Below are 20,540 nucleotides of genomic sequence, written 5' to 3'. Positions count from 1 at the left end.
CGGGGCATTGATATTGTCTTTTTATTCCACTGCGACCTCCACCACTCTTCCAAGGGGCATTGATATTGCCTTTTTATTCCACTGTGACCTCCACCACTTTTCCAAGGGACATTAAAACCGTCTTGTTAAGCTTCTGTGACCTCCACGTCTCTTCCAAGGGGCATTACAACCGTCTTGTTAAACCACTCTGAACTCCACAGCTCTTCCAAGGGGCATTAAAACCATCTTGTTAAACTACTGTGACCTCCACCTCTATATCAAGGGGCATTAAAAACGTCTAGTTAAACCGCTCTGACCTCCACAGATCTTCCAAGTGGCATTAATATCGTCTTGTAAAGCTACTGTGACCTCCGCGTCTCTTTCACAGGGCATTTATATTGTCTTTTTATTCCACTGCGACCGCCACTACTCTTCCAAGGGACATTAAAAGTGGCTTGTTAAGCTTCTCTGACTTCCTCGTCTCTTCCACGGGGTAATGATATTGTATTTTTATTCCACTGCGACCTCCACCACTCTTCCAAGGGGCATTGATATTGTCTTTTTATATTACTGCGACCTCCACCAATCTTCCAAGGGTCATTAAAACCGTCTTGTTAAGCTACTGTCACCTCCACGACTCTTCCACGGGGCAATGATATTGTCTTTTTATTCCACTGCAACCTCCATCACTCTTCCAAGGGGCATTCATATTGTCTTTTTATTCCACTGCAACCTCCAACACTCTTCCAAGGGGCATTGATTTTGTCTTTTTATTCCACTGCAACCTCCACCACTACTTCAAGGAGCATTAAAACCGTCTTGTTTAGCTACTGTGATTTCCACGTCTCTTCCAAGGGGAATTAAAACCGTCTTGTTAAACCACTCTTAACTCCACAGGTCTTCCAATGGTCATTAAAACCATCTTGTTAAGCTACTGTGACCTCCACGTCTCTTCCAAGGGGCAATTTTATTGTCTTTTTATTCCACTGAGACCTCCACCACTCTACCCAGGGGCATTAAAACCGTCTTGTTAAGCTACTGTGGCCTACACGGGGCATTGATATTGTCTTTTTATTCCACTGCGACCTCCACTACTCTTCCAAAAGGCATTGATATTGTCTTTTTATTCCTCTGCGAACTCCACCACTCTTCCAAGGAGCATTAAAACCGTATTATTAATCTACTTTGATCTCCACGTCTCTTCCACGGGGCATTGATATTGTATTTTTATTCCACTGTAACCTCCACCACTCTTGCAAGGGGCATTGATATTGTCTTTTTATTCCATTGTGACCTCCACCACTCTTCCAAGGGAAATTAAAACCATCTTGTTTAGCTACTGGGAACACCACGTCTTCTCCAAGGGGCATTAACACTGTCTTGTTAAACCACTCTGAACTCCACAGCTCTTCCAAGGGGCATTAAAACCATCTTGTTAAGATACTGTGACCTCCACGTCTGTTCCATGGGCAATTGATATTGTTTGTTTATTCCACTGCGAACTCCACCATTCTTCCAAGGGGCAATAAAACCGTCTTGTTAAGCTACTGTGACCTCTACATCTCTTCCACGGGGCATTGATATTGTCTTTTTCTTCCACTGCGACCTCCACCACTCTTCCAAGGGGCATTAAAACCTTCTTGATAAGCTACTGTGACCTCCACGTCTCTTGCACGGGGCATAGATATTGTCTTTTTATTCCACTGCGACCTGCACTACTCTTCCAAGGGGCATTAACATTGTCTTTTTATACCACTGCGACCACGATCATACTTACAAGGGGCATTAAAACCATCTTGTTAAGCTACTGTGACCTCCACATCTCTTCCACGGGGCACTGATGTTGTCTTTTTATTTCACCACTCTTCCAAGGGGCATTAAAACCATCTTGTTAAGCTACTGTGATCTCCACGTCTTTTCCACGTGACCTTGATATTGTCTTTTTATTCCACTGTAACCTCCACCACTCTTCCAAGGGGCATTAAAATCATCTTGTTAACCTACTGTGACCTCCACGTCTGTTCCTCGTGCCATTGATATTGTTTTTTATTCCACTGTGAACTCCACCATTCTTCCAAGGGGCAATAAAACCATCTTGTTAAGCTACTGTGACCTCCACATCTCTTCCACGGGGCATTGATATTGCGTTTTTCTTCCACTGCGACCTCCACCACTCTTCCAAGGGGCATTAAAACCTTCTTGTTATGCTACTTTGACCTCCACGTCTCTTCCACGGGGAATTAATATTGTCTTTTTATTCCACTGCGAACTCCACCACTCTTCCAAGGGGCATTGACATTGTATTTTTATACCACTGCGACCACGATCATACTTACAAGGGGCATTAAAACCGTCTTGTTAAGCTACTGTGACCTCCACATCTCTTCCACGGGGCATTGATATTGTCTTTTTATTCCACTGTAACCTCCACCACTCTTCCAAGGGGCATTAAATCAGCTTTGTTAAGCTACTGTGACCTCCACGTCTCTTCCAAGGGGCATTAAAACTGTCTTTTTAAACCAGTCTGAACTCCACAGCTCTTCTAATGGGCATTAAAACCATCTATTTAAGCTACTGTGACCTCCACGTCTCTTCCACGTGGCATTGATATTATCTTTTTATTCCACTGTGACCTACACCACTTTTCCAAGGGGCGTTAAAGCCGTCTTGTTAAGCTACTGAGACTTCCAAGTCTTTTCCATGGCCCATTGATATTGTCTTTTTATTCCACTGCGACCTCCACCACTCTTCCAAGGGGCATTGATATTGTCTTTTTATTCCACTGCAACCTCCATCTCTCTTCCAAGGGGTATTCATAATGTCTTTTTATTACACTGCGACCTCCACCACTCTTCCAAGGGGCATTAAAACTGTTTTGTTTAGCTACTGGGATCTCCACATCTTCTCCAAGGTGCATTGAAACCGTCATGTTAAGCTACTGTGACCTCCACGGGGCATTGATATTGTCTTTTTAATCCACTGCGACCTACACCACTCTTAGAAAAGGCATTGATATTGTCTTTTTATTCCACTGCGAACTCCACCACACTTCCAAGCATCATTAAAACCGTCTTGTTAAGCTACTGTGATCTCCACGCCTCTTCCACGGGGCATTGATATTGACTTTTTATTCCACTGTAACCTCCACCACTCTTCCAAGGGGCATTGATATTGTCATTTTATTCCACTGCGACCTCCACCACTCTTCCAAGGGGCATTGATATTGTCTTTTTATACCACTGCAACCTCCACAACTCTTAGAAGGGGCAATAAAACCATCTTGTTAAGCTACTGTGACCTCCAAGTCTCTTCCACAGGGCATTGATATTGTCTTTTTATTCCACTACGACCTCCACCACTCTTCCAAGGGGCATTAAAACGTTCTAATTAAGCTACTGTGATTTCCACGTCTCCTTCACGGGGCATTGATATTGTCTTTTTATTCCACTGTAACCTCCACCACTCTTCTAAGGGCATTAAACCCGTCTTGTTAAGCTACTGTGACCTCCACCTGTATATCAAGGGGCATTAAAACCGTCAAGATAAACCGCTCTGACCTTCATAGATCTTCCAATTGGCATTAAAATTGTCTTGTAAAGCTACTGTGACCTCCGCGTCTCTTACACGGGGCATTTATATTGTCTTTATATTCCACTGCGACTGCCACCACTCTTCCAAGGGACATTAAAACCGTCTTGTTAAGCTACTATGATCTCCACGTCTCTTCCACGGGGCATTGATATTGTCTTTCTATTCCACTGTAACCTCCACCACTCTTCCAAGGGGCATTAAAACCGTCTTGTTAAGCTACTGTGACCTCCACGTCTCTTCCACGGGGCATTGATATTGTCTTTTTATTCCTCTGCGACCTCCACCACTCTTCCAAGGGGCATTGATATTGTCTTTTTATTCCACTGCGACCTCCACCACTCTTCCAAGTGTCATTAAAACCGTTTGTTAAGCTACTGTCACCTACACGTCTCTTCCATGGGGCAATGATATTGTCTTTTTATTCCACTTCAACCTACACCACTTTTCCAAGGTGCATTAAAACCATCTTGTTAAGCTACTGTGACCTCCATGTCTATTCCACGGTGCATTGATATTTATTCCACTGCAACCTCCACCACTCTTCCAAGGGGCATTGATTTTGTCTTTTTATTCCACTGCGACCTCCACCACTACTCCAAGGGGCATTAAAACCGTCTTGTTTAGCAACTGTGATTTCCACGTCTCTTCCAAGGGGCATTACAACCGTCTTGTTAAACCACTCTTAACTCCACAGGTCTTCCAATGGGCATTAAAACCGTCTTGTTAAGCTACTGTGACCTCCACGTCTTTTCCAAGGGGCATTGGTATTGTCTTTTTATTCCACTGTGACCTCCACCACTCTTCCAAGGGGCATTAAAACTGTCTAGTTGAGCTACTGTGACCTCCATGTCTCCTTCACGGGGCATTGATATTGTCTTTTTAATCCACTGTGACCTCCACCACTCTTCCAAGGGGCATTAAACCCGTCTTGTTAAGCAATTGTGACCTCCATCTCTCTACCAAGGGGCTTTAAAACCGTCTTGTTAAACCGCTCTGAACTCCACAGATCTTCCAAGGGGCCTTAAAATTGTCTTGTAAAGCTACTGTGACCTCTGCGTCTCTACCACGGGGCATTTATATTGTCTTTTTATTCCACTGCAACCGCCACCACTCTTCCAAGGGGCATTAAAAGGGTATTGAAAAGCTACTGTGACCTCCACGTCTTTTCCACGGGGTAATGATATTGTATTTTCATTCCACTGCGACCTCCACCACTCTTCCAAGGGGCATTGATATTGTATTTTTATTCCACTGCGACCTCCACCATTCTTCCAAGGGGCATTAAAACCGTCTTGTTAAGCTACTGTAACCTGTTAGGAGGGCGGTTGCAGACAACTTTATTAAATGGAACGCAACCGACTCCGGGATCCGCGATGCAGCCAAGAGGACTGCTGCCGAACACTTTCCGGGTGGAAAGTAAAGTAACAAACTTAAAGATAACCCCTCCGTGTTAACTACACACCGGACAGGGTATAGCGGTATGCTCTATCTCCGTTTAATGCACGGAGGAGAGAGTGACCGGCAACGCACCTAACAAATATCTTAGCTCTTCGTGTTAACGCACACGGAAAGGTAAGACGGTACGCACAATCTCCAAGAACCGCAGGGAGACGTGCGTCTGTGGGAACAGCAGTATCCCTGTCTTTGATACAGGCGCTACGCTATGGGGATTGGCGCTAAAGCGGTTCACACAATCTCCAAGAACCGCAGGGAGACGTGTGACCGGACTATGAGCAGTAGCCCTGTCTTCGGTACAGGTGCTATGCTATAGGATACGGCGCTAGCGTGCGGGTGATTCCCGCCGGGTACTCGAGCACTCAGCCGGCGTGCCACCGGACTGAGCAAACCCGCTCTATTTAATTCACAGGCGGCCCGGGGTGTAAAGGCGAACCCCCTGGTTAGAGCCAGTCAGTGAAGCGAAGCTTCCTGCCTCTATGAAGCTAACCTGCCTCTATGGAGCTAAACCTGCCTAGCGGAAACTCCCGGTGGCCCTTAGGGAATGACATGGTGAGAGGGATCGACCGATGAGTGATTTGCATATCCAGGAGTGACCCATTGGCTCAGTAGAGATGACATGTCTCTGGGCAAATGTAGATGATAAAAAATTGCCCTCAGCACCAGAGTCCACCCACGCATTGGCAGCAACTGCAGATCTACCGAAGGACAAGATCACCTTATATGATAGCTTGGAGGAAGAGAACCGAGAATTTAATGTACCCCCACCAGTGGTGGTAAGCCCTACTCGTTTTACCGGCTGCTTGGAGCCCTTATTTACGGGGTGCTCTGAGAGAGGTGCAGAATGGGAACGAGAGGAACTAGACTTAGACCGGGGTACACCCGTAACCTTAGGCTCCGGGTCGGGTGTCTTGGGTTTGGGTCTAAAGACGCCTGGTGCCAACAGGTACTGGAGACTGCCAACCTCTAGCTCTAACCTGTGTTCTGCATGACGTAAGTCTATACGGTCAGCGAGAGATATTAACTCCTCCAGGGAGGTTGGAATCTCTCTGGTAGATTAAGCATCTTTAATATGCCCAGCCAGACCCTTCCAGAACACTGGGATAAGCGACCGCTCAGACCAATCCAGTTCAGCCGCCAAGGTTCTGAACTGGACGGCATAGTGACTGGCGGTGGCCGAACCCTGGACCAAAGCAAGGAGCTTAAGAGCCGTATCATGAATGACCTGAGGGCCCAGGAAAACAATTTTTAGGGTCTTAAGGAAGAGACCCGTATTTACTACCACTGGGTCATTACGCTCCCATAGAGGAGTAGCCCACTCCAGAGCCCTGTGAGACAGCAATGAGATGATATATCACACTTTGGCTCTTTCGGAGGGGAACCGTGTCTCCATCATCTCCAAGTGAACGGAGCATACATTTATAAAACCCCTACAGAGTTTACTATCCCCAGAAAATTTTTCCGGGAGAGCAAACCGGGGTAATGGGGCACTTGCAGTGGTGGCAGCCGAGTTTATCATGTTGGCTGCTAGAGAAGTCGCCTGGGTAGCTACTGCAGTGGTATCAGCAACCGGGACCGCCAGTTCCAGAGACCTGAGTCTGGTCTCCAGTTGCTGTATATAACGCTGCAGCTGCTGGTTGTCGGCCATGTTCGGCAAGACCCTGGCACTCAGATACTATTAGGGGGAGCTGTTGCAGACAACTTTATTAAATGGAACGCAACTGACCCCGGGGTCCGCGATGCAGCCAAGAGGACTGCTGCCGAGCACTTTCTGGGTGGAAAGTAAAGTAACCAACTTAAAGATAACCCCTCCGTGTTAACTACACACCGGACAGGGTATAGCGGCGACGCACCTAACAAATATCTTAGCCCTTCGTGTTAACGCACACGGAAGGGTAAGACGGTACGCACAATCTCCAAGAACCGCAGGGAGACGGCGCTAGCGTGCGGGTGATTCCCGCCGGGTACTCGAGCACTCAGCCGGCATGCCACCGGACTGAGCAGACCCGCTCTATTTAATTCACAGGCGGCTCGGGGTGTAAGGGCGAACCCCCTGGTTAGAGCCAGTCAGCGAAGCGAAGCTACCTGCCTCTTTGAAGCTAACCTGCCTCTATGGAGCTAAACCTGCCTAGCGGAAACTATGGCTCTTTGAGCCCGGAGTCAGCGTGCACACCACACACAGCTAGCTCAAATGATCTGAGCGCGCCGCCATGTTTGTGGGCGGGCCTTTTAAAGATTAAGCCCTGCCCCACTGTCGCACCATTGGTGACGACACACGTGACCAATCAGGCGGTGCCAGGTCACCGGGTCAGGTGGGTGCCAACCCACCAATCATGATCCGCCAGATCACGGACATGCTCAGTGCGGCAAATCCTGGACTTAGATTCCACAAGCCCTGTCTCCCTCTGCAACCCAGGGTTAACATTGCAAGGCACAACTACCTGGAACACAAACAGTGCTCGCGGGCCAGCTAGGCGTTGGGGCTGATGGTGATGCTGAGCAGCATCAGCCCCAGCTGGACTGAAATGGGAGACCAAAGAAGGTCCTGGACCCATTCCGAACCCAGCACCAGACTGACATCTAACAGTAACTGCCACAGGATATTGATATTGTCTTTTTATTCCATTGTAACTTCCACCACTCTTCCAATGGGTATTAAAACCATCTTGTTATGCTACTGTGACCTCCAGGTCTATTCCAAGGGGCATTAAAACCGTTTTGTTAAACCCCTCTGAACTCCCCAGCTCTTCCAAGGGGCATTAAAACCGTCTTGTTAAGCTACTGTGACCTCCACGTCTCTTCCATGGGGCATTGATATTGTCTTTTTATTCCACTGGGACCATCACCACTCTTACAAGGGTCATTAAAATCGTCTTGTTAATCTACTGTGACCTCCACGTCTCTTCCACGGGGCATTGATATTGTCTTTTTAGTCCACTGCGACCTCCATCACTCTTCCAAGGGGCTTTAAAACCGTCTTGTTAAACTACTGTGACCTCAACGTCTGTTCCACGGGGTATTGAAATTGTCTTTTTATTCCACTGCGACCTCCACCACTGTTCCAAGGGGAATTGAAATTGTCCTTTTATTCCACTGCGACCTCCACCACTTTTCCAAGGGGCATTAAAACCTTATTGTTGAGCTACTGTGACCTCCACATCTCTTCCACGGGGTATTTATATTGTCTTTTTATTCCACTGTAACCTCCACCACTTTTCCAAGGGGCAATAATAATACCGTCTGGTAAAGCTACAGTGTTGTCCACGTCTCTTCCAACTGGCATTAAAAGCGTCTTGCAAAACCTCTCTGAACTCCACAGCTTTTCCAAGTGGCATTAAAACCATCTTGTTAAGCTACTGTGACTACCACGTCTTTTCTACGGGGCATTGATATTGTCTTTTTATTCCACTGCGACCTCCACCACTCTTCCAAGGGGCAATAAAACTGTCTTGTTAACTACAGTTACCTTCACGTCTCCTCCACGGGGCATTGATATTGACTTTTTATTCCACTGCGACCTCCAGCACTCTTCCAAGGGGCATTGATATTGTCTATTTATTCTACTGTAACTTCCAGCACTCTACCAATGGGTATTAAAACCATCTTGCTATGCTACTGTGACCTCCACGTCTCTTGCAATGGGTACTAAAGCCGTCTTGTTAAACCATTCTGAACTCCATAGCTCTTCCAACGGGCATTAAAACCATCTTGTTAACCTACTGTGACCTCCACATCTCTTCCACGATGCATTGATGTTGTCTTTTTATTCCACTGCGACCTCCATCACTTTTCCAAGGGGCATAAAGTTCGTCTTGTTAAGCTACTGTGACCTCCATGTCTCCTCCACGGGGCATTGATGTAGCGTCGGCGTCCCTGCCTCCTGCTAGGCAGGGACGCCGTTCCCCTCACCTCTCCGCTCTGTGCCCAGCGTCTTCCTCCCACTCTGCTGGCAGCGCCCGCTGCTTCCCGGCTACTGCGCTTAGGGAGCGCGTGCGCTCCCCTCCTCTTAAAGGGGCCGCGCGCGCCGTCCTAAGGAGTCCCCGGCCAACGGCCGGAGGACCTCACCATATATAAGGCGCCTCCTCCAAAATGGAGGTGCCCGAGCAGTGTTGTTGCAAAGCCTGTCAACTCTGCTTCAGCCCTCAGGTCCCGTTACCAGATACCTGCCAGTTACCTGCCAGATTCCTGCTTGACACCTGCCTGATACCTGTCTATCTGCTTGCATTCCTGTGGTCTGACAGTCTGCCTATCAGCACCTGCCAGTCTGTCTATGGATCAGTCTGCCTGCTCACCTGGGAGCGCTCTCCTGCTACCTGCCTGCTAGCCTACCTGGAGGCTCTGCCGTCACTTGCCGTGACCACCTGCCAGCCAGCCGTGAGACTCTTACCCGCTCACCTGGGAGCGCTCACCTGCTGCCTGCCTGCTAGCCTACCTGGAGGCTATGCCGTCACTTGCCGTGACCACCTGCCAGCCAGCCGTGAGACTCTTACCCGCTTACCTGGAAGCGCTCACCTGCTACCCGCATGCTAGCCTACCTGGAGGCTTAGCCGTCACTTGATGTGACCACCTGCCTATCCAGAGACTCTTGCCCGCTCACCTGGGAGCGCTCACCTGCTACCTGCCTGCTAGCCTACCTGGAGGCTTTGCCGTCACTTGCTCTGACCACCTGCCTGTCCAGAGACTCTTGTCCGCTCACCTGGGAGCGCTCACCTGCTACCTGCCTGCTCGCCTTCCTGGAGGCTCTGCCGTCACTTGCCGTGACCCCCTGCCTGCCTAGAGACTCTTATCCTGCTGTCACTTGCCGTGACCACCCGCCTGCCTAGAGACTCTTATCCTGCTGTCACTTGCCGTGACCACCCGCCTGTCAAGAGACTGTTCTCGTCACTCTCCGTGACCTCCTGCCCTTCTACCCAGAGACTGTCCCTGTCACTTGACGTGACTGCCTGCCCACTTTCCCTGGGAGCCACCCGCTTCCTTACAAGACTTGCCCCTTTGTATAGTAGCTCAGAGGTTCCACCTCCCAGACCCGTTACAATTGATATTGTCTTTTTATTCCACTGCGACCTCCACCACTCTTCCAAGGGGCATTAAACCATCTTGTTAAGCTACTGTGACCTCCACGTCTGATCCAAAGGGTATTGAAATTGTCTTTTTATTCCACTGTGACCTCCACCACTCTTCCATTGGTCATTAAAAGCGTCTTGGTTAGACTACTGTGACCTTGACGTCTCTTCCACGGGGCATTGATATTGTCTTTTTAATCCACTGCGACCACCCCACTCTTCCAAGGTGCATTGATATTGTCTTTTTATTCCACTGCGACCTTCACCACTCTACCAAGGGGCATTAAAACTGTCTTGTTAAGCTACTGTGACCTCCACGTCTCTTCCACGGGGCATTGATATTGTCTTTTTATTAAACTGCGACCTCCACCACTCTTCCTAGGACAATAAAACCATCTTGTTAAGCTACTGTGAACTCCACTTTTCTTCCACGGTGCATTGATATTGTCTTTTTATTCCACTGTGATCTCCACCACATTTCGAAGAGGCATTAAAACCATCTTGATAAGCTACTGTGACCTCCACGTCTCTTCCATGGCGTATTAAAACCATCTTGTTAAGACTACTGTGACCTCCAAGTCTCTTCCACGGGGCATTGATATTGTCTTTTTAATCCACTCCGACCTCCACCACTCTTCCAAGGGGCATTGATATTTTCTCTTTATTCCACTACGACCTCCACCACTCTTCCAAGGGGTATAAAAACCATCTTGTTAATCTACGGTGCATTGATATTTTCTTTTAATTCCACTGTAAACTACTCCACTCTCCCAAGGGGCATTAAAACCATCTTGTTTAGCTACTGTCACCTCCATGTCTCTTCCAAAGGTTATAACAACCGTCTTGTTAAACCACTCTGAACTCCAAAGCTCTTACAAAGGGCATTAAAACTGTCTTGCCACTGGGCATTGTCTTTTTATTCCACTGCGACCTTCACCACCCTACCAAGAGGCATTAAAACCGTCTTGTTAAGTTACTCTCACCTCCACGTCTCTTCCACGGGGCATTGATATTGTCTTTTTATTCCACTGCGACCTCCACCACTTTTCCAAGGGATAATAAAACCATCTTGTTAAACTACTGTAACCATCACGTCTCTTCCATGGCACATTGATATTGTCTTTTCATTCCATTGCGACCTCCCCCACTCTTTGAAGGGGCATTAAAACTGTCTAGTTAAGCTACTGTGACCTCCACGTCTCTTCTACGGGCAATGATATTGTTTTTTTATTCCACTGCAACCTCCACCACTCTTCCAAGGGGCAATAATACCGTCCTGTTAAGCTACTGTGACCTCCATGTGTCTTTCACGGTGCAATGATATTGTTTTTTTTTTCCACTCCGACCTCCACCACTCTTCGAAGAGGCATTGAAACCGTCTTGTTAAGATACTGTGACCTCCATCTTTCTTCCACAGGGTATTCATATAGTCTTTTTATTCCACTGTAACCTCCACAGCTTTTCCAAGGCATATTAAATCCGTCTTGTTAAGCTACTGTGACCTCCACGTCTCATCCAAGGGGCATTAAAACCGTCTTGTTAAGCTGCTGTGACCTCCACATCTCTTCCTCGGGGCATTGATATAGTCTTTTTATTCCACTGCGACATCCACCACTCTTCCAAGGTGCATTGATATTGTCTTTTTATTACACTGCGACCTCCACCACTCTTCCAAGGGCATTAAAACCATCTTATTAAGCTACTGTGACCTCCACGTCTCTTCCATGGGGGAATTGATATTGTCTTTTTATTCCACTGTATCCTCCACCACTCTTCCAAGGGGAATTAAAACCGTCTTGTTAAGCTACTGTGACCTCAACATCTCTTTCATGGGGCATAAATGCCATCTCGTTAAACCACTCTGTACTCCACCACTCTTCCAACGGGCAATAAAACCATCTTGTTAATCTACTGTGACCTCCACATCTCTTTCATGGGGCATTGATATTGTCTTTTTATTCCACTGCGACCCACACCACTCTACCAAGGGGCATTAAAACGGTATTGTTAAGCCACTGTTACCTTCACGTCTCTTCCACAGTGCATTAATATTGTCTTTTTATTCCTCTGCGACTTCCACCACTCTTCGTAGGGGCATTAAAGCCGTCTTGTTAAGCTACTGTGACCTCCACGTCTCTTCCACGGGGCATTCATATAGTCTGTTTATTCCACTGTAACCTCCACCACTTTTCCAAGGGGCATTAAATCCATCTTGCTAAGCTACTGTGACCTCCATGTTTCATCCAAGAGGCATTAAAACCTCCTTGTTAAACCACTCTGAACTCCACAGCTCTTCCAAGGGACATTAAAACCGTTTTGTTAAGCTACTGTGACATCCACGTCTCTTCCATGTGGCATTCAAATAGTCTGTTTATTCCACTGTAACCTCCACCACTTTTCCAAGGGGCATTAAATCCATCTTGTTAAGCTACTGTGACCTCCACGTCTCATCCAACAGACATTAAAACCGTCTTGTTAAACCACTCTGAACTCCACAGCTCTTCCAAGGGGCATTAAAACCGTCTTGCTAAGCTACTGTGACCTCCACGTCTCTTCCACGGGGCATTGATATAGTGTTTTTATTCCACTGCGACCTCCACCACTCTTCCAAGGGACATTAAAACCATCTTTTTAAGCTCCTGTGACCTCCACGTCTCTAACATTGGTCACTGATATTGTCTTTTTATTCTGCAGCGACCTCCACCACTCTTCCAAGAGTTAATAATCTGTCTTTTTAAGCTACTGTGACCTTCACGTCTCTTCCACGGGGCATTGATATTGTCTTTTTATTCCACTGCGACCTCCACCACTCTTCCAAGGGGCATTAAAGCTATCTTGTTAAGCTACTGTGACCTCCACGTCTCTTCCAAGGGGCATTAAAACCGTCTTGTTAAGCTACACTGACGTCCACGTCTATTCCACGGGGCATCGATATTGTCTTTTTATTCCACTGCGACCTCCACCACTCTTCCAAGGGGCAATAAAACCTTCTTGTTAAGCTACTGTGACCTCCACGTCTCTTCCACGGGGCATTGATATTGTCTCATTATTCCACTGTGAACTTTCAGAGTCTTCCAAGGGGCAATAAAACCATCTTGTTAAGCTACTGTAACCTCCACATCTCTTCTAAGGGGCATTAAAACCATCTTGTTAAACCACTCAGAACTTCACAGCTCTTCTTTGGGGCATTAAAACCATCTTATAAAGCTACTGTGACCTCCACGTCTCTTCCAAGGAACATTGATATTTCCTTTTTATTCCACTGCGACCTCTAGCACTCTTCCAAGGAGCATTAAAAACTTGTTAAGCTACTGTGACCTCCATGTCTCTTCCACGTGGTGTTGATATTGTGTCTTTATTTCACTGCAACCTCCACCACTTTTCCAAGGGGCATTGATGTTGTCTTTTTATTCCACTGCATCCTCCACCACTCTTCCAAGGGGCATAAAAACCATCTTGTTAATTTACTGTGATCTCCACATCTCTTCCACGGGGCATTGATATTTTCATTTTTTTCCACTGCAACCTCCACCACTCTTCAAAGAGGCATTAAGCCGTCTTTTTAAGCTACTATGACCTCCACGACTCTTCCACGGGGCATTGATATTGTCTTTTTATTCCACTGAGACCTTCACCACTCTTTCAATGGGCATTGATATTGAATTTTTATTGTACTGCGACCTCCACCACTCTTCCAAGGGGCATTCAAACCATATTTTTAAGCTACTGTGACCTCCTCGTCTCTTCCAAGGGGAAATGATATTGTCTTTTTACTCCACTGCTATCTCCACCAATCTTCCAACGGGCATTAAAACTGTCTTGTTAAGCTACTGTGACTTCAACCTCTCTTCCACGGGTCACTGATATTGTCTTTTTATTCTACTTTAACCTCCACCACTCTTCCAAGGGCCATTAAAACCGTCTTGTTAATCTACTGTGACCTGCACATCTCTTCCAAGGGGCATTAAAACAGTCTTGTTAAACCACTCTGAACTCTACAGCTCTTGCAAGGGGCATTAAAACAGTCTTATAAAGCTACTGTGACCTCCACGTCTCTTCCACGGGGCATTGATATTGCCTTTTTATTCCACTCCGACCTCCAGCACTCTTTCAAGGGGCATTAAAACCATCTTGTTAAGCTACTGTGACCTCCACATCTCTTCAACGGGGTATTGATATTGTGTTTTAATTTCACTTCGACCTCTACCACGCTTCCAAGGGGCATTGAAATTATCTTTTTATTAAAATGAGACCTCCACCACTCTACCAAGGGTCATTAAAACCGTCTTGTTCAGACTACTGTGACCTCAACGTCTGTTCCACGGGGCATTGATATTGACTTTTTCATCCACTGTGACCTTCCCCACTCTTCCAAGGGGCATTGATATTGTTTTTTTATTCTGCAGCGACTTCCACCACTCTTCCAAGGGTTAATAAACCGTCTTTTTAAGCTACTGTGACCTTCACGTCTCTTCCATGGGGCATTGATATTGTCTTTTATTCCACTGCGACCTCCACCACTCTTCCAAGGGGCATTGATATTGTCTTTTTATTCCACTGCGACCTCCAACACTCTTCCAAGGGGCATTAAAAATATCTTGTTAAGCTACTGTGACCTCCACATCTCTTCCAAGGGGCATAAAAACCATCTTGTTAAACCACTCTGAATTCCACAGCTCTTCCAAGGGGCATTAATACCATCTTGCTAAGCTACACTGACGTCCACATCTCTTCTACGGGGCATCGATATTGTCTTTTTATTCCACTGCGACCTCCACCACTCTTCCAAGGGGCCATAAAACCTTCTTGTTAAGCCACTGTGACCTCCACGTCTCTTACACGGGGCATTGATATTGGCTTTTTATTATACTGCGACCTCCAAGACTTTTTCAAGGGGCAATAAAACCGTCCTGTTAAGCTACTGTAACCTCCAAGTCTCTTCCACGGGGCAGTGATATTGTCTTTAAATTCTACTGCGACCTCCACCACTCTTCCATGGGGCATTAAAACCATCTTGTTAAGCTACTGTTACTTCCACGTCTCTTCCACGGGGCATTGATATTGTCTCATTATTCCACTGTGACCTTCCAGAGTCTTCCAAGGGGCAATAAAACCATCTTGTTAAGCTACTGTAACCTCCACATCTCTTCTAAGGGGCATTAAAACCATCTTGTTAAACCACTCAGAACTTCACAGCTCTTCCATGGGGCATTAAATCCGTCTTATAAAGCTACTGTGACCCCCACGTCTCTTCCACGGGGCATTGATATTACCTTTTTATTTCACTGCGACCTCCAGCACTCTTGCAATGAGCATTAAAACCGTCTTGATAAGCTACTGTGACCTCCACGTCTCTTCCACGTGGTATTGATATTGTGTCTTTATTTCACTGCAACCTCCACCACTTTTCCAAGGGGCATTAATATTGTCTTTTTATTCCACTGCGACCTCCACCACTCTTCCAAGGGGCATAAAAACCATCTTGTTAATCTACTGTGATCTCCACATCTCTTCCACGGGGCATTGATATTTTCTTTTTTTTCCACTGCAACCTCCACCACTCTTCGAAGTGGCATTAAACCGTCTTTTTAAGCTACTATGACCTCCTCGTCTCTTCCACGGGGCATTGTTATTGTCCTTTTATTCCACTGCGACCTCCATCACTCTTCCAAGGGGCAATGATATTGTCTTTTTATTCCACTGCGACCTCCACCACTCTTCCAAGGGGCATAAAAACCATCTTGTTAATCTACTGTGATCTCCACATCTCTTCCACGGGGCATTGATATTTTCTTTTTTTTTCACTGCAACCTCCACCACTCTTCGAAGAGGCATTAAACTGTCTTTTTAAGCTACTATGACCTCCACGACTCTTCCACGGGGCAATGATATAGTCTTTTTATTGCACTGCGACCTTCACCACTCTTTCAATAGGCATTGATACTGAATTTTTATTGTACTGCGACCTCCACCACTCTTCCAAGGGGCATTAAAACCATATTTTTAAGCTACTGTGACCTCCTCGTCTCTTCCACGGGACATTGATATTGTCTTTTTTTTCAACTGCGACCTCCACCACTCTTCCAAGGGGCAGTGATATTGTCTTTTTACTCCACTGCTATATCCACCACTCTTCCAATGGGCATTAAAACTGTCTTGTTAAGCTATTGTGCCTTCAACGTCTCTTCCACGGGTCATTGATATTGTCTTTTTATTGCACTGAAACCTCCACCACTCTTACAAGTGGCATTAAAACCGTCTTTTTAATCTACTGTGACCTCCACATCTCTTCCAAGGGGCATTAAAACAGTCTTGTTAAACCACTGTGAACTCTACAGCTCTTGCAAGGGGCATTAAAACCATCTCATAAAGCTACTGTGACCTCCACGTCTCTTCCCCGGGCATTGACATTGCCTTTTTATTTCACTACGACCTCCACCACTCTTTCAAGGGGCATTAAAACCGTCTTGTTAAGCTACTGTGACCTCCACATCTCTTCCACGGGGTATTGATATTGTGTTTTTATTTCACTGCGACCTCCACCACTCTTCCAAGGGGCATTGAAATGATCAATTTATTAAAATGAGACCACCACTCTACCAAGCGTCAATAAAACCGTCTTGTTAAGACTACTTTGACCTCCACGTCTGTTCTACGGGGCATTGATATTGTCTTTTTCATCCACTGCGACCTCCACCACTCTTCCAAGGGGCATTAAAACTTTCTTGTTAATCTACTGTGACCTCCACGTCTCTTCCAAGGGGCATTGATATTGTCTTATTATTCCACTGTGACCTTCCCGAGTCTTCCAATGGGCAATTTAACCATCTTGTTAAGCTACTGTAAACTCCACATCTCTTCTAAGGGGCATTAAAACCATCTTGTTAAAGCACTCAGAACTTCACAGCTCTTCCATGGGGCATTAAAACCGTCTTATAAAGCTACTGTGACCTCCACGTCTCTTCCAAGGAACATTGATATTGCCTTTTTATTCCACTGCGACCTCCAGCACTCTTCCAATGAGCATTAAAACCATCTTGTTAAGCTACTGTGACCTCCACGTCTCTTCCACGTGGTGTTGATATTGTGTGTTTATTTCACTACAACCTCCACCACTTTTCCAAGGGGCATTGATATTGTCTTTTTATTCCACTGCGACCTCCACCACTCTTCCAAGGGGCATAAAAAACATCTTGTTAATCTACTGTGATCTCCACATCTCTTCCACCGGGCATTGATATTTTCTTTTTTTTCCACTGCAACCTCCAACACTCTTCGAAGTGGCATTAAACCGTCTTTTTAAGCTAATATGACCTCCACGACTCTTCCACGCTGCATTGATATTGTCTTTTTATTCCACTGTAACCTCCACCACTCTTCCAAGGGGCATTAAATCCTTCTCGTTAATCTACTGTGACCTCCACATCTCTTCCAAGGGGCATTAAAACCGTCTTGTAAAAACTACTCTGAACTCTACAGCTCTTTCAAGCTGCATTACAACCGTCTTGTTAAGCTACTGTGACCTCCAAATCTCTTCCACGGGGTATTGATATTGTGTTTTTATTTCACTGCGACCTCCAACACTCTTCCAAGGAGCATTGAAGTTATCTTTTTATTAAAATGAGACCTCCACCACTCTACCAAGGGTCATTAAAACCGTCTTGTTAAGACTACTGTGACCTCCACGTCTGTTACACGGGGCATTGATATTGTCTTTTTATTCCACTGCGACCTCCACCACTCTTCCAAGGGGCAATAAAACCTTCTTGTTAAGCTACTGTTACCTCCACGTCTCTTCCACGGGGCATTAATATTGTCTTTTTATTCTACTGCGACCTCTAAGACTTTTCCAAGGGGCAATAAAAGCGTCCTTTTAAGCAACTATAACCTCCACGTCTCTTCCACGGGGCAGTGATATTGTCATTAAATTCTACTGTGACCTCCGCCACTCTTCCAAGGGGCAATAAAATCATCTTGTTAAGCTTCTGTAACCTCCACATCTCTTCTAAGGGGCATTAAAACCATCTTGTTAAACCACTCAGAATTTCACAGCTCTTCCATGGGGCATAAAAACCGTCTTATAAAGCTACTGTGACCTCCACGTCTCTTCCACAGGGCATTTATATTGCCTTTTTATTCCACTGCGACCTCCAGCACTTTTCCAAGGAGCATTAAAACCGTCTTGTTAAGCTACTGTGACCTCCACGTCTCTTCCACGTGTTGTTGATATTGTGTCTTTATTTCACTGCAACCTCCACCACTTTTCCAAGAGGCATTGATATTGTCTTTTTATTCCACTGCGACCTCCACCACTCTTCCAAGCGGCATAAAAACCATCTTGTTAATCTACTGTGATCTCCACATCTCTTCCACGGGGCATTGATATTCTCTTTTTTTACCACTGCAACCTCCACCACTCTTCGAAGAGGCATTAAACCGTCTTTTTAAGCTACTATAACCTCCACGACTCTTCCACGGGGCATTGATATAGTCTTTTTATTCCACTGCGACCTTCACCACTCTTTCAATGGGCATTGATATTGAATTTTTATTGTACTGCGACCTCCACCACTCTTCCAAGGGGCATTAAAACCATATTTTTAAGCTACTGTGACCTCCTCGTCTCTTCCACGGGACATTGATATTGTCTTTTTTTTCCACTGCGACCTCCACCACTCTTCCAAGGGGCAATGATATTGTCTTTTTACTCCACTGCTATATCCACCACTCTTCCAATGGGCATTAAAACTGTCTTGTTAAGCTACTGTGCCTTCAAAGTCTCTTCCACGGGTCATTGATATTGTCTTTTTATTCCACTGTAACCTCCACCACTCTTCCAAGTGGCATTAAAACCGTCTTGTTATTCTACTGTGACCTCCACATCTCTTCCAAGGGGCATTAAAACCGTCTTGTTAAACCACTCTGAACTCTTCAGCTCTTGCAAGGGGCATTAAAACAGTCTTATAAAGCTACTATGACCTCCACGTCTCTACCACGGGGCATTGACATTGCCTTTTTATTCCACTGCGACCTCCACCACTCTTTAAAGGGGCATTAAAACCGTCTTGTTAAGCTACTGTGACCTCCACATCTCTTCCACGGGGTATTGATATTGTGTTTTTATTTCACTGCGACCTCCACCACTTTTCCAAGGGGCATTGAAATTATCTTTTTATTAAAATAAGACCTCCACCACTCTACGAAGCGTCATTAAAACCGTCTTGTTAAGACTACTGTGACCTCCACGTCTGTTCCATGGGGCATTGATATTGTCTTTTTTATCCACTGCGACCTCCCCCACTCTTCCAAGGGGCATTGATGTTGTCTTTTTATTCTGCAGCGACCTCCACCACTTTTCCAAGGGTTAATAAACCGTCTTTTTAAGCTACTGTGACCTTCACGTCTCATTCACGGGGCATTGATATTGTCTTTTTATTCCACTGTCACCTCCACCACTCTTCCAAGGGGCATTGATATTGTATTTTTATTCCACTGCGACCTCCACCACTCTTCCAAGGGGCATTAAAACTTTCTTGTTAATCTACTGTGACCTCCACGTCTCTTCCAAGGGCATTGATATTGGCTTTTTATTCTACAGCGACCTCCAAGACTTTTTCAAGGGGCAAAAAAAACGTCCTGTTAAGCTACTGTAACCTCCACGTCTCTTCCACAGGGCAGTGATATTGTCTTAAAATTCTACTGCGACCTCCACCACTCTTTCATGGGGCATTAAAACCATCTTGTTAAGCTACTGTGACCTCCACTTCTCTTCCAAGGGGTACTGATATTGTTTTTTTATTCCACTGCGACCTCCACCACTCTTCCAAGGGGCATAAAAACCGTTTTGTTAATCTACTGTGATCTCAACGTCTCTTCCACGGGGCATTTATATTTTCTTTTTATTCCACTGTAACCTCCACCACTCTTCCAACGGGCATTAAACCCTCTTGTTAAGCTGCTGTGACCTCCACGTCTCTTCCACGGGGCATTCATATTGTCTTTTTATTCCACTATTACCTCCAACACTCTTCCAAGGGGCATTAAAACCATCTTGTTAAGCTACTGTGACCTCAACGTCTCTTTCAAGGGGCATAAAAACCATCTCGTTAAACCACTCTGTACTCCACCCTTCGTCCAAGGGGTATTAAAACCTTCTTGTTAAGCTACTGTGACTTCCACATCTCTTCCACGGGGCATTGATATTGACTTTTTATTCCACTGTAAACTCCACAACTTTTCTAAGGGGCATTAAAACCGTCTTGATAATCTGCTGTGACATCCACGTCTCTTCAAAGGGGCATTAAAACCATCTTGTTAAACCACTCAGAACTTCACAGCTCTTCCTTGGGGCATTAAAACCGTCTTATAAAGCTACTGTGACCTCCACGTCTCTTCCAAGGAACATTGATATTGCCTTTTTATTCCACTGCGACCTCTAGCACTCTTCCAAGG

This window comes from Phyllobates terribilis, unplaced genomic scaffold, assembly GCF_046119375.1.
Source record: "Phyllobates terribilis strain yellow unplaced genomic scaffold, ASM4611937v1 Scaffold_350__1_contigs__length_1981717, whole genome shotgun sequence".
Classification (NCBI taxonomy): Eukaryota; Metazoa; Chordata; class Amphibia; order Anura; family Dendrobatidae; genus Phyllobates; species Phyllobates terribilis.
Note: the sequence above shows the minus strand (reverse complement) of the source record.